The sequence below is a fragment of the Heterocephalus glaber genome, unplaced genomic scaffold (genome assembly GCF_053883595.1).
Source record: "Heterocephalus glaber isolate CG9 unplaced genomic scaffold, H.glaber_assembly_v1.0 deba00001504, whole genome shotgun sequence".
Taxonomy (NCBI): Eukaryota; Metazoa; Chordata; class Mammalia; order Rodentia; family Bathyergidae; genus Heterocephalus; species Heterocephalus glaber.
The window spans coordinates 48,659,386-48,671,899 of NW_028258324.1; the positions used below are offsets into that span (position 1 = coordinate 48,659,386).

At 40.8% G+C, this 12,514-nt stretch overlaps 1 long non-coding RNA gene across 1 annotated transcript; it reads right to left on the reverse strand.

Annotated features, from left to right (window-relative positions):
• Positions 1–3,732: 3,732 nt before the first annotated feature.
• On the reverse strand, positions 3,733–11,318 carry LOC110349352 (uncharacterized). The gene is made up of 3 exons (XR_002395233.2): positions 10,718–11,318; positions 4,853–5,004; positions 3,733–4,498 (listed from the first exon to the last, which is right to left on the reverse strand). It is a non-coding gene; the product is annotated as an uncharacterized LOC110349352 (long non-coding RNA).
• Positions 11,319–12,514: the final 1,196 nt, after the last annotated feature.

The following is a 12,514-nucleotide window of genomic DNA, read 5'->3' on the forward strand; positions in this document are numbered from 1 at the left end:
TCATCTTGGTAGAGAGATATATGCATATAATTTCTACACATTTCTTAAAGCATGGAACACTTTGTGATCTCAGAGATGCAATGTCTTCCACAGCACTCAACCTGAAGCACATACCAGATGTCTGTGGGATGCATCTAGACCATGGTTACTCTGTAATGTAATGTTGAGATAGATGTGTTTATGGAGAAGGAACTATCAGTGAATCTGCCTGTTGATGGTCTATTCAAAAGTGCAGGCATGGAGCAGCTTCCTTCCCATTTCTCTTGGTTGTATGGTGGAGTTTGGGGGACTGTCCCTCTGCCTTCAAGAAGCATTGACCCTCCAAGGAGAGTCAGGACAGATGGGGAGTGTGTTTGAAAAGGAACCCTTGCATCCTTGCTTCAATGCCCTTCTACTCTACTCTAAAAGCAGTACTGTATTTTTTAAGTGTTGGAACTGGCAGCTCTGTGGGCCACTGGCTACAGCTGAACAATCCTTCATTCAAATCAAGCAGCCCAAACCCAGATTCAGTGGAAACTTGGGATGGAGCACACAGAGGGAGGCCTCTCTGCCCTCTACCACGCAGAGGGTGAGGGTATGTCAGGAGCCCCAAAGATTCCAGAGGGAAGAATTTAGCAGACTTCTTATACAGCATCTATTATACCACTTTCACAAGGAGGATTTACAAACTGGAGGGAAGAAAATATTTACCTTACTTGGCTTCCTTTCTCTGGTGCCACCAGGGTCTGAGCCTCCCCAGATCTCTCATAAGCAGGCAGCCTTATTCTCTCTTCCTCATCAGAAGCCTCTTCTGCCACACTAGATTTTGTAGCACTAACATTTCTAAGTAAACACTTGAATAAAATGCTCCTTATAAAGGAACCAATGCCAGGGTGGAAAGAGAAAGTGAAGGAGAGTTTGCAAATTTGGCAAGGCAAGTTGTAGCAAGGTAAGGAGAGAAAGAAGAGTGAAAGGGGGCTTAAAAAGGAGCGTTGGAACCTGCTAATGAGTTTAAGTGTTTTCTGACAAATAGGATCTTTTGGTTTCCTAGGAGCTGGTGCGTTGCCTGCCCATATTGCAAATTACCTTCTTACAACAATAACACACACACATACAAACAACTCCACTCTTTATCAGCCCATGCAAAGCTCGGCTGTATTGGTTTCTTAATGCTGCCATAACAAAGAACCAAGAACTAGGGGTCTTACAACAATAGAAATGTGTTGTCTTGCAGTCCTAGAGCCTAAAAGTCCAAAATTAAGGCACTGGCAAGATCAGGCTATCTCTGACTGCTTTTGGAGGGAATCTTTTCTTGCTTCTTCTAGCTTATGGTGTTTGCCAACCATCCTTGGTATCTTTGACTTGTAGATACGTTGCTCTAATCACATGAACACCATCTCCCTCCTTCTTCTGTGGGTGCATTGTCTGAGTGTTCAAATTTCCCCTTTAATGATATTAGTTATATTGGTTTAGGCCCACTCTAAATGACCTCATTTTTAACTTCATTACCTCTGTAACAATCCTATTTCCAAACAATGTCACATTCCAAAATAATAAAAGGTTAGGACTTAAACATTTTTGGAGTGATCCAGTTCAACCTAGAGCAAATCCTTGTGCAGAAGAACTTAGGATGCACTCTTCCCATTGCTCTATGCTTACCACCTCACTTTAGTAGGGGAAGGAAGAGAAAGTTCTCAAGGGAGATGAAACTGTAGATCAGAGTCAACAGGATAAGATCATTTCTGTACCACCAGCGGTACACAGATAAAGGTATCAGGGAGGCGTGGATCCCTCGCCTCTTGAGAACTCACCAACATTGTCTCTGGGATCTGCAGGGGACTAATTCCAAGACCCTCTGCATATACCAATATCTTTGAATGCTCAAATCACTTATAAACATTGATAAATGACTTGCATATAACCTTGAAATCCTCCCATATACTTTAAATCATCCCTATATACACATGATCCTTGCTATGATGTAAAGTCTGTGTATAAATTGTTGCTATACTGTATTGTTTAGGGGGAAAGAGAAAGGAAAAAAAAGTCTATCCATGTTCAATGCAAATTTTGTTTTTCCAAATACTTTTGACTTGAGGTCGGCTGAATCTATAGATAAGGAACTTGGGGATACAGAGGACCAAATGCACTCACCAGGTCTGCACTTGGTACTTTCATAATTATCACAAGGCTAAAGAGCAGGATGACCAGTTCCTTTTAACTTTACTATTCCCTCAAACTCTTATTAAGGACTTTTGTCTGATAGGAGATTGTGGATATTTCCTAGAAGACAACATCTCCTAGACCAAACTTTTAATTTGTTAGAGGCCACATAATGTCTCTAGTGATCACAACTAGTTAGAGCCAGAAGTAGGACTAGAATCCAATTTTATTGATTCTCACTCCAGCAGACTTTGTTTATAGGTTGCTTTCTCATTTGACTTTGACGTTATATTTTCAAGATGGGAATAAGTTCAACTTTAACTCCAAGCAGAGCAGAAAGGAAATTTGACAAACCCTGCTTGGAACTCTCCCTACGGTCTTGCCACTTCCTAGTTATTTGCTCATGGGACAAAAACAGATTGCACATGGTAGAGAGTCATCTCTATGTCTTGCATAAATATCACTCTTTACAGGACCAGTGTAGAAGATGAGGATTCAGTGAGAAATGGACAAAGCCCGATCTTCAAGGTGTTCACAAATTTATGGAAGATACAGAGATATAATTAATCTCACTCAAATAGAATAAGCATCACAATACAGATTTTAAACAAGTGCAGGAAGGAAGCCAGAAATAGCCAGAAGTTGACTGGGTTCCAAGAACAAGTTTATTAGGTATAAAATTAGTCCACTGATTGGTCTAGGATGGGAGCCTCTGGCATGGAATCCAATGTGCTGGAGCCTGATACAGGTCATAGTGATGGATCCTTGAGACAAGCAAGTCATGAACATCAAGAAATGAGAAAGCAGAAGTCAGTGGGTGGCAGTTTCTTAAGAATCTAGTATGTTATACTAAATAATTTAGACTTTGTCTTATGGACAATAAGACTCAAAGTTGCTGTAAAAATGAGGGAGTGACAGGAATGGCATTTTTCTTTTAGAGGAAAGGGAGATTGGGCTGGCCTGAGGAATCTCCAGAAGTGCCAAGCCTCGCCTTCCTCATCGATGCCTAAGACTTCTCTGTGTAATAACTGGTGTCAGGTGGTATCCTGTGTTAGCTTTCTATTGCTAGGACAAAATACCTGCCGCATGTATCCTAGAGGAGGAGAGGTTTATTTTGACTCACAGTTTGAAAGATTTTAGCCTGGGGTTGGTCGGCTCCAAAGCAGAAACAGCATAGCAGAAGGGCATGTTGGAGCAAAGCTACCCACTTCATGGAGGCCAAGAAGCAGAGTGCGGGAGAGGAGCCAGAGAGAAGGAAGGGGCATCCCCCCAAAGACATGTCCCCAGCAACCTACTTCCTTCATGAACTCACCAATAGATAATCTATTAATGAAGTTAGCACCCCATGACCTAATCACTTCCTAAAAGCCCCACACTGTTAAACACATGAATCATTAGAGGAATATTTTTATCTAAACCATAACACACCCCCAACCCCCATTTGATTTCAGATTATACTGAGGGCTTCAGAAGCAGGCGCCCTGGTTGAAGACTAAATAACCAGTTTACCTGTGGGAAACTCCAGTTCCACAGAGGAGAAAAGCCCTGACAGGTTGTTGGGGAAAAGGCAGCAGGGGGGAGCCTCTGACATTTTAGGAAACCCCTTTCCCTCTCTTTGTTCTTCCCAGTCTGTGTCATTAATTTCCAGGCCGTTTCCATAGCAAAGTCCAAAAAGCATGTTGGTATGTGTAAGGGGATATTATCTGGCAGAGCTGTTTTGAGCCATAGGTATATATATATTTTTTTAGTTTTATACATAACTAAACACTAAGTAGTTAATAATCCCCCTTTCCCCAAAGGTTAAAAGTAATAAGACTTTCTTTGTGCCTCTGTGGGCTGACTTTTCACAGGCTATTATGAAGAAGGGAGGGGTATTTATCCATATAATTTGCATGTTAATGTTTTTTCTAAAAATATTCTCTGAGAAAGGAAAAAAAACCACTTCGAAACATGCTTCAAGGACACAATATTTCAATTTTTATGATCCAAGTGCCAAGTAGTAAAACAAAAGAAATTGATTCATTTCAAATTAATTTCATTTATTATAAGTTTCAGATATCAACACAGAATGCCCCCAAAAAGTATGCATACTTCAGGAAAAGAAAAACTTGTATAAATATTTGAATATTAAATTTAATGAGACATCACAAGATTAATACAAATTACCTTTGGCCTTTACAATTGGAAGTGGTGCTCAGAGTGGCGGCCATTAGCTTCCAGAAATTTATCAGTACAGCCTTGACCACTGAGATTGCTGCACATGCATTTTCAGTTTCTTCTGTAAGGGCCAGCAGTGTAGTGGGTTTTCTGTGATATATGACATTCTCTAGGGTCCCCCATTCGAGAGTAACACCATCTGTTAAAAAAAATCATACTGTTTTTCATTTTCTGAAGTGTGTATGCATTTTTTGGTGGGCTCTGTAATTATATTTACAGTTTCAATTACACTTACATGCTTATTAATCTCTGAATAGACAAGGAAGATCAAGAAGACATTCCTCTGAAATTTTTTTACCCTTCCCCATCCTGCTCTTTCCATTAAGCACAACTCACAACTTGTCATTGAGGCCTCCCCAGGCCCTAGACTACAGCATCCGGGGTTCTGGATGTATAGTACCATGACTGAAATAAAGGAACCAAAATAAAGTTGGCGAGTACCCATTATCAATCCTTTCCAAATTAAGAGAAAAAGAAACCACAAAGCACTCACCCAATTTGTGAGGAATTTTCTGATTTATGTGATTTTTTTTTTCTCCTGAAGTACATGGCAGAAAATTCTTCTACAGGAAGATAGGGTGGGCGGCTAGGAGTTTGGCCTCTCTCCTCTGGTATTTGTCCTGAGAGTGAGTCTCCTGGGCGTCTCTGCAGGGTGGCCAAGAGGAATGGTGTCACCTGCCGAATCACCCTCCCCACATCCTGCTGGCTCCATGGGGGTGTCTGCCCCCTCAGCACTGACCTCACTTGCTCAGAGGAGGATGAAACCACCACCTGTGTGTGTTTCTGAGATGGCCAGAGTGTGGCCTCCTCGGATAGACTGGGTCCACCCCCTGGAGGTAGGGAGGCCACCCTTCCTGTGTACTTAACCTACTCATTGGGAAAATCCTGAAAGGGACTTGCAGATCCCTCACAGTTTTCATCACAATTTCCATTCCCCTAGTGTTGTAAAAAAACTTCATGCTTCTCTTTATATTAAACTCTGTGTTTGCAGGGGGGGGAAGTTAATGCCTAAACTTTAACAATAATAAAAATACAGTGAAAAGTGAAAACCCACAGCAGTGGTTTTTAGTGGGAAACATAGGTCAGGAAGTCTGGATTATGGGTTCACTTTTGACCTTCCTATGTGCCCTGAGGAAGATCAGTTGACCTCTGTGAAAGGTCTTTCTTCATGGGAAATTGGCATCAGTCCATGGGGACATGGCATTAGCCCAGGTGAACATGCACAGTTGGTGTGATAGTTAACTGTGGTGTCACCTTGAATAAGAAATCCCTAGCTGATTGGTTTAGCACAGCACAGTTGTCAGTGTGTGAGGATGACTGACTTACTGAAGAGGGAAGACCCACCCTAGGTGTAGGTGGCACCAACCAATAGACTTGTAGCCTGGAGGGAATAAAGAGGGAAAGAAGAAGGAAGTCTCCCTTCTGCTTCTTCAGAGGAGCTCTAGTCTTCGCAGAGACTCTTGGGTCTTCCAATGCAGACCCTTCAGCTTCCTGATAGGAACTCACACGGAACTCTGCAGTAAGCTACAGGCCTTTGACTTTTGACTGGATCCTTTGGATCTCCAGCACGCAGAGGGCCCTTTTGCATTCTTCTGCCTCTGTCTCTGCAGGCGGCCATTGTAGGCCTGAGGTAGAAGATTATGGTAATGAGGCTGGACAAGATCTGTCAATCATGGAGAGATGTCAATCACAACCTAGGTCAGACATCAGAAGAGGATATAAAAGACTATTGACTTCACAGACACTGTGGCCCTCTTGTTCCTGCAGTGGCCCATCCTGCATGCAGGGTGTAACTTCTCTTTTCTTCTTTTTGCACTTCACTTTTTTTTCACTTCTTTTCCTTTAAATAAATGTTACATTTTCAAGTTCAGCAGCTGTCCCATCCAATTCTGAACAGGACACCAAGGACCTGGAACCACTGCACACCACACCGTCCCACAATAACCCTATCTTGTGAATCCATATATATGGATTTAACTGATACCGTTTGTTATTCATAATGAAAAGGAGAAGGGTAGGCTAAAGACTTTTTTTTTTGTTTGGGTTTTTTTTTTCTGTAGTGAGGATTGAACATAGGGCCTTGTACATGATAGGCAAGTGCTCTAATTCCCAGGCCTTAAAACATTTTTTAGTGGCAAACACAGAAATGAACTGGGGAAAAGGCAGAGCTTGGAAGGACAAGAGAGTCAGGACATGGCTTGAAGAAGAGCATGCATGATAAAAGAAACTGCTGGCACAGAGGCAGAAACAGGATGACACCCAGTGCAGTTTCTTCCTAGTTTTATCTGAAATCAGAAAGAACAGTCTGCAGCTACTCAATCAACACTCAACAAGAAAACACAGTATTGGGGAATAAAAAGATGACTATTAACATCTTTTGAAGACATACTGACACAGAATCATTCAAATAAGTTGAATCTTCTGTCTCAGCAGATTCATTTGGTGAGAATGCCCAGTCTGAAGCCCACAGTAAACCACAAGCCCCTTTAACTAAAGACATTAAGTATGTTGGATTCTCAATCCACCTGAGAGGTAGTGTGCTTGGTTTTCTCCTTCCCTATTTCAGAGCCATGTGCATAGTACACTCACCTGGGTTCTTAGTAACAAGCTCATGTCAACGATGACAGTAACAGATATTCAAGTCAATAACATTGACTGGGCACCTTTTAGGCTTTGGAGAAACAAGTAAGAAAGGGGCCTTACCCTCAGGGAGAGGCAGACATGTAAATAAATAAATCACAACACAGCATCCTTAGTGCCTTAACATATGGCAGCCTCAGTAAGAATTCCTTCTGGGAATTACAAAAATGGGGAGGAGGGAAAATTGTACTACATAGACTCTTGAGTTATTCATAGAAGTGTTGTTTTTAAAACCTGGGAGGGGCGCATTTCATGATCAAATAATCTAGAGGTCTTTTACTGCAAGATTTACTTTTGCTACTTCTATTTTTTACTATTTTGAACACAAACTCATGTATATCTATACACATATTTCACAGTTACCATTTCGATGATATAAGGTGGGGTTTATTATACCCATTCCTCAGATATGGCAATGTAGATATGGCGAAATTAAGAATGTGCCTAAGAAATACCTCTAAAAAGTAGCAAAGCCTATGCACATGTACCAGAAGGCACCCAGTAATATAATAATTAGATTTTCCGTTTGTTTTTTGGTACTAGGGATTGAACCTAGGGCCTTTTCACTGAGCTGCGTCTCAAACCCTGTTTTTTAAATTTTGAGACAGGATCTCTCTCAGTCCCTAAATTACCCAGGCTGGGCTCAAACTTGGGATCTTCCTGCCTCAGCTTCCCAGCTAATAATTAAATTAGGTAATAATTATGTGTTATGAAAATGAAGTGCAAAAACAGAAGATGGCAACTGTTTCCCTAGAGGTAGCATCTTGAATTGTCTCATTTCCCAGAGGGAAAGAGGAGATCAGTAGAGAGAAAAGAGTATCTTTCTTGCACAAATCAACTTGAGAGGAAATGTTAATAAATAGGCATTGAGTGAATTGCAAATAGACCTCTTCAAGATTAAATTTGAAAGTGCAATCAATAAGTGCATTCCTCTGTCAAATAAGACTGGTAGATGTTTGGGGATAAACAAATGATACTTCATAGGTTTTAAATGCTGAGTGTGACAAAACTTTAGGAATAGGACAGTTTATTAAGGCTTAGATGTAAGACTTATCTGAATAGAAAAATGAGAGCTGTGATGGTACTTCATAGAAGCGTTCTTGAGTAAACAGGATAAAATTCCACCACATCCTCAGGAATGAAGCATTGCTAGTTCTAATAGGAAAGCACCAGGCTGTTGTTACAAAAGTATGTTTTGTTTAAGTTGACTTGTTCAAATTTGGATCCAAATGTTGCATGTGGGTTACTTGTTTTTTCAGGGCTGGGCATTGAACCCAGGGCATTGCACATGCTAGACAAGCATTTTACTACTAGGCCACAAAGCCAGCAACCCAAGTGTGTTATAAAGAGAGATTTCAATATTATTAGCTCCCCTTTATTGAAAATCTGAGACCTAAGAGCATTGGCTTTGGGATCAGAGATGCCCAGGGGTTGAAATCCCAGCTTTTCCTCCTGTAAGTCTATGATTTTGGAAAATATACTTTTTGCCCATGCCCTCTTCTATAAATTGGGTATAGTAAGACCAGACTTCCCCAACTGATATGAGGATTTGATGCCTCACACATTTGAAGCACTTAGCACAATACCTAACATATAATAAAGCCTGCCCCAGATTAGCTACTCTAATGATTTTACTACACTATATATTCTTCTGAGAGCAGAGAAGAGAACAAGGTTGATCATTCTGGGAGGAGAGATGGAGTTCACAGAAGAAAAATACATATGGTGCCCACTAAGCAGTCTATAATGTTTCATGAGAAGAAAAACACAAATGATAAATGTTGGCAGAAATATGAAGAAACTGGAGCCTTCACACATTGCTGGTCGGAATGCAAAATGGTACAGCCATGTTAGAAAACAGTTTGGTAAAATTCTCACAAAGTTAAGCACAGAGGACCACATCATGCAAGACAGAAAGGAAAACACATATCCACAACAAAACTAGTGCAGGCATTTTTAAAGAAATAAAAATTTTGTGGTTCCGCCACCTGCCTCACAGGCGCAAGATCCAGAATTCAATCCCTGGTACAAAACAACAAAAAAAAAGAAAGATGGAAAGAAAGAAAGAAAGAATTTAAAGAAAGATTCTTTCACCACAAAGAAACAAATGATGATAGTTAAAAATATTTTCATCATATTAAATATTCATTCCTTCAGGAACCATTTCTAGGAGTTAAGAAAAATAGAAAGAAAAAGGTTACAAGGCCCATGTTGAATGTCCTTTATTCAATTAAAATAAAAAACTATTACATGTTACGAGCAGTGTTATTCATAATAGCCAAAAAGTAGAAGCAACCCAAATGTTTATCAATTGATAAATAAACAAGGGATGGCATATCCATGCAATTGAACATTATTCATCATCAAGGGAACAAAGAACTGATATATGCCACAACATACATAAACTGGGAAAATATCATGCCAAGTCACACAAGGCTAGATATCATATGATTCCATTGATAGGAATTCTCCAGAATGAGAAAATCCATAGAAACTGAAAGTAGTGCTTCCCAGAGTTTAACTGCAAGAGGCAAAAGAAAGTGACTGCTGATGAGTATAGGGTGTATTAAGAGCTGACAGAAGTGTTCTAGAATTGAATAGTGGTGATGGTTGCTCAAAAATGCGATGTACTAAAACCCACTGCATTTCCACTGCAAAATAATGAGTTTTCTTTAATGTGAATTATTCCTCAATTTAAAGAAATAAGGCAAGGTTTCAAAGACAAGTACGGGTAAGCCAGGAAAAGCTAGGGGAATAGGGAACCCAGGCTGAGGGATCCACTCAGGTCAAAGTGCAAAACCAAGATCATCTAAGATTTGTCCAAAACTGCTGAGAATCTGTTGAAGATAGAACACTATGGCTGCATTACTTAAACTGTGGTCAGTGGGTTGTGAATTTTGTGTTACATTCTGAGACCATATAAATAAAGAAACTGAGAGCAAGTGGAAGAAGCATTAGCAACTGGCATTGCATGGTCAGTGATCTCTTCCCATTGGACGAGGCACAGGCATGCAGAGCTTGTGGGGAACTGCACGTTGTCCGAGTTGCGTACTAGCCATGTGCAGTAGGACCAACAGGAGACCTTGACAGACTGGAAATGAAAGTAACAGAGTAAAATAAAATAGGTACAGATTTGTGTCCAAACTTCTTTGACTAGATTTTGCCCACTTAGGCACGATAACTGTGAACTATGGTCTTCTTAAATATTGATCAACTTTTACAGTAGGAGTAGAGAAAACAAAGTAATTGGAAAATTTCAAGAAAAAGAAAACCATACAAACTCTGGGAATGGGTAAAGGAGTATCTGCTGCATCTGGAAATCAGAAAAAAGTATCTGAAATAGTTGAAGAGGGGCACACAACACACTAACCAACATCAAAGTTTTATTTATATTGATTAAGAGAAATCAGAATAAGCAAACCTGGAAAAGAAACTGAGCTAAGAACTAGGTTAACGGCAGAGACAATTAGGACAGGCAGGAGAGCAGTGAGAAATCACATAGCTCACACTCTGCTGCAAAGGGAAAGAGTAAAAGCAGCCAGCACCATGTGTGGGAAAACACTCTCAGGCACTCGGAAGATCTATTGATTCCAGACATTGCTATTCCTGTGCACGGGGAGAATGAAGAAAGAGAAAGAAACCAAGGTATTGACAGGAAAACCAGCTTCTACTTTTTCATACATCTTGGATGTCACCATGAAGCAACCACAATACTTGCCCTGTTTTCACATGTTGACTCGTTCTTCCCCGAAGCCAAGGCCATTTACTTAATGTCTGGTCTTGTTAAAGTCGATGAGATTGTGTTACAGAGTCTGGGGCAGTGCTAATGTAAATGCTTGTTGGTCCACGTTCACGCAAAATGAAGAAGTTCATGCTCTGCACAAGTCAAGCAATGTGTTGTGTCATGTTGCCAAAAGGTTGCATCATTTCTAAACTTTCCGGAAGACTGGATGGGAGAGAGGTCATCTGTGTTTATTTTGTGAAGTTTGGCCTACCAGGAAATGTGTGGGTACAAGAGATATTTTAGGCCCATGAGACTCTCACTTAAGATGCTTAATCCAGCAGCATGTACTATAAGCTTCAGTTTCTAACTAAATCTTTGAAAAGAGTGGCAGGTTGTGAAGTATGCAAGGTTTTTTGGCTGCACTAACAGAGCCACGTACAGAGACTTGTTGCCAAACAGAGACTAGAACCAGATGACAAAACACACACCATGTATTGGCTTTTCTATGAAATACTCATTACAAACCTTATCCAGTGATAGTCATTTCTAGAGGAATTGCATAATCACTCACCAACCCATAATAATTAAGGCTGTAAATTGGCCTTAGAAGATTTTTTTGAATGACTTATTTCATGTTAAATTTCTTTAAGAATATATTGGAGTTGCCTCAACAAGGAAGAAAAAATGTTTTATTATAGAGTTTAACAGATGTGGTGCTGGCCCACCAGCACCCCTTTCCAAACCATCTGCATACCTTTTATTTTGATCTTCATATCATCCATAGTCTAGAAGATAATAATCTTATGGAGGAGAAACTGCTCTTCACTACCCTTCCCATGTGGGTCTGGTAGGGCTGCCAAGGAAAACATCGCGCATACCTACCCCTCCCACACACCTGTACACACACACCATCTTTCAACCGCAATCACAAGAGCAAAGAAAAGCATGGAGGGAAACCCACAATAGGAGATAGTAAAACTAACAAAAGGAGGAGGAGATGGAAACTTAGCCAGCTCCACCCCCGAGGACCCAGAAGTGAGCCACATATTGCCTGTTGTTTAAATTATTTCAGTTTCTCCGGTTACTTGCAACCAAAATAATCCAACTCCCTCCATCCAGAATATTTGTCTCCCTAGTGGAAAACAGTACTCTCTCCATGCAGTACTCCAAGGAAGGTCATTCTGGAACACTGCAGCAGGGAATATAGTTTATGTGGCTCTCTCCCCAGAGCTCAACCCTGTTGATTTAAGCTGATTGTAAATGGTCCTCCTGGAGTTGTGCACTGTGGTGTAAGGGAGGGCCACAAACTCTCCTTGTTGTACCCATCAAAACCATCTATCTCTCCACACACTTTATGGGCCTTGATAAAACTACTTGTAGAACTTCCTACTAGCATCTAGGTGCTGGATGGCTGTAATGTTTCAGAAACATACCTAAAAGGAAAATTCCTCCACCATTCTCCCTTCTGTGAATCATCATAGTGCAGGCATCTCCTTCCCCGTGAAGAATCCTTTCACCACAACCCCCCAGTGGAGCAAGGCTTTTCTGTGATGGAAGTCAGTCAACCTGTAACCCACTCCCTATGGGTGGGGTTGGGTAAGATTCCCCATTTCCACTCAGGGAAACTCCTCAGACCCTCTCTGGTGACAAGGCCACTACTTACAGCAGATGGCAGCCAATTCTTTAGCCCTAATTACTGGCTTCATTATTTTTGCCCTTAGAAACCCTTATATTCCTTATTTTTTCATGATTACCAGTTCACCTCTCAAGAACTCACTTCAAGTTGCATGT